This window comes from Heptranchias perlo, chromosome 26 (genome assembly GCF_035084215.1).
Source record: "Heptranchias perlo isolate sHepPer1 chromosome 26, sHepPer1.hap1, whole genome shotgun sequence".
Lineage (NCBI taxonomy): Eukaryota > Metazoa > Chordata > Chondrichthyes > Hexanchiformes > Hexanchidae > Heptranchias > Heptranchias perlo.
Window position 1 is genome coordinate 37,322,099 of NC_090350.1, and position 3,220 is coordinate 37,325,318.

Below are 3,220 nucleotides of genomic sequence, written 5' to 3' on the forward strand. Positions count from 1 at the left end.
GTTTTAGGCAATTTTAAAAAAGTTAAATTTTACATTTAACATTTTTTTTTCTTACTTTTTCTTTCTGGCTCTTTTTTTTCTCTCTTAATTCAATCTTTCTTCCCCTCTCTTTATTTCTCCTTCTATACCTGATTTGACATTGGATTCACCCCCTTTAATTCATTCTCCTTCTCAGCCCTTCTGCTGTTTATTTCCTAATCCTTAAATCTCACTGGTTAAGGAGATGCGCAGTTGCTTGCCCTGTTCACTCAGGTCCCAGATGCCCTGTTTCCCTCGCTGTGCCCTTATCAACCTGCACCTTCAGCAACTTTGTGGACAAAATTTGTTTGAGCTGTAGAGTGCAGGGGCAAATCTAACTAACAGCAGATGCAGTTAGATACCCTACTACAGCAAAATCTGGCCCATTAGCTTTCTCTCAGGAGGCTGCAGGCTGCAATCAACACAAGTTAGGCCTATGAGACATTGTGCATCACAAGTACCTGGTACTCCTGTTACAGGAGCAGTGTGCACTTCATCAGGTAACCCAGCTGCAAAATCAATGATTCACCACCACCAGCCCCCAAAAAAGCAGTCTTTCCAAATATCTTGGGAGTTATTGGTTACACATAAGTGGCTCGCAAACCACCTACACTCAATGAAGCCATTTCAGGAACAAGAAACACATGACTCATACATGCTGGCCAACTATGTACTGGCACTCAGAATTATCACACAAGATTTTAAAGGAAAAGAATACCATCCTATCTATTGCCGTGGACTGCATCGGTACAGTGTACAAGTTGCTTCTAAAGTAATAGTGGATCTGACCTGAAGCCAGGGTAATGACTCCCCACCCCCCTCCCGCCACAGGACAATGCAGCAATGATGCACAATATTTTAAATTGTCAGAAACTGAGAGGACATTTTGGTATTTTGAAGATGTGTTTTAAGTACCTTGGGCAACCTGATGTGCTACAGTATTGTCCCATCAAAGGAAGTTTAAATCTTTCATCCAAAATGAGACAGGCTTTCTTGAGCCAAATGGCCTTTTCATATTCTCAAAATTTCCTTTAATCCTGACTTTGGATCAGTAAGTTATTAATAACAAATATTTTGTGCATGGCGAAATTCAACATACCTACAAAATATTTCCTAAATCCTTGCAGTAAAGTTAAAAATAAGTTGGTCGGTATTGTTTTGTGAATTTGTCACCGGATGTTGGGATTCAGTTTCAGGCCTCTCTGCCAATCATAGGCCTGAGAGTCGCGATTTCCAGCATAAAATGCGCCTGCAGGGCATGTCACAGCTCAGTCTTCAGGTCTGAGATTTCTGGAAAAATCAGTCATCTGTCTGTCAATCCTTTCAAGGTGGGGAAGAAGACCCCTGGGTATGTGTAAGCCCCAGACTTTTAGAAATTATAAATAAAACAATGGAAGTGAACTTGTTATGTGCTTGTCGTTTTTAAAAATGAATTCATTATAATAGTAGTATGGAATGAACTATGTCCACACAGATTTATTTGTCCTTTCAAAATTGCATAATATTTATTTCTGTTAGGGGTTTTTATTAAGTATGCTGCAAATATTAACATCCTCATTGTATTTAAAGTTAAATTCAGCTTCTTTTCTATAACCTATTTTGCAGAAAAAGTTTCATCATGTAAATATGCAATGGGAATGGTTACAAATATTTTGGTGTATCTCCACCTCAATACACTTTAATAAATAGAAATATAGTTCCCTGGAGATGCAGAATAAGACGATGAAACTCGGAAATTCTATCCCGACCTTCTGAAACCTCCAGGATATCAATCCAATATTAGAATCTTTAGTGTTTGACCCAGATGAAAATGTCCATGGTCCCAACAGAACTGTTGTGTATCCCATAAATTATTTAACCATCCATGCCTGTAATTGCATACAAAGACAATTAAAAATATATATGCAACTTTAGAAATAAGCTTAAATGCCTTGAACATGTACTGAATATACGGGTCCCACTGGGTGAATAAATTCCAAAGTAATTTCAGAATTTCTATGTTCATTGCTACTATATTAAATTGTTAAGAATCAGATGTTTTCAAGAAATGTAGACGTGAACATACAAGAGCCAATGAGATATTTGGGTGATTTTCTTACCCTGATGCTTTTTTTTAATCCTGAAGAAGTCATGATGACACAAAAGCCATTTAACAAATGTATAAATCAATGAATAAGAACATGTATGACTGACAAAACAGTATGTACCTGCTCCCTACAAACTGCATTTAAATTAAAAACAAACCTTTCCCCAATAAAATATTGCAGGAAAATCAAAGAAATGTTAATTACATCTAAATCAGAACCAGACTGTATACTAAATTTGGCTCACTCCCCATCACCACAATCATGTAAGTGGTGTATTATGCCAACAATATATTCACGTATGACCGAGTTGTAATTAAAGACATGTTGAAAGTTGCAATATAGAGAGATGTATGATTGTCGTGGTTTCACAACCGACGAATCAGATTCTAGAACCAGAGCTGGCTGTTTCTTCAACCAATCAAATCCCTGAACTTTGACCAACCAGGGCTGTGCGATTTTTGATGGGTCACTGAACCAATCACATTCTACCAAAAAAAAGCCATTTCTGCAATGCACAACCGTCACTAACCAATTCATCTTTTTCCCTTGGACTTCTGCCAGTCTATGCTCCTAACCACACTTTGCAGGTGTCACTCCCCAGCTCCTAGTTCTGCTCCCTGCTTTTTTGCTATTTGTTGATCCCCAACTTCACTTTTGCTGCGATAGCAAGTGGAGAGGCTAGACTAGGAGGCTGTAACAAAGTGCGGGAACCTTCCTGTATCTCCCTCCCAATATTATGACTATAGACTGAAACTCCAATACTTATACGATTGAAGCATTTACACTGCAATTTTTTTTAAAAAGCTACTTTACTACTTTACAACATGTACTGGGACCTGGAGGGGGGCAGTGACAGTTAAAAAAAAAGTGATAACGGTGCAATTTTTGTGCTGATTCAAAAGGGAATTTATTCTATTTTCGTATTAGGGGATGGGGCATTGCACTTTGCTGCTGTTTCCTTGAAACAGACAGGCTTATATCTCCCTGCTCACTCATTCCCCACCCAGGCAGGCTCTAGTTTCACTGCCACCCTGATTGCTTGAACAGTTTGGAAGGGATTGTGAGATCAGCACCTGAGCTAGGGTGTAGTGGGTTTGCTGGGGCTGTGACCTGGA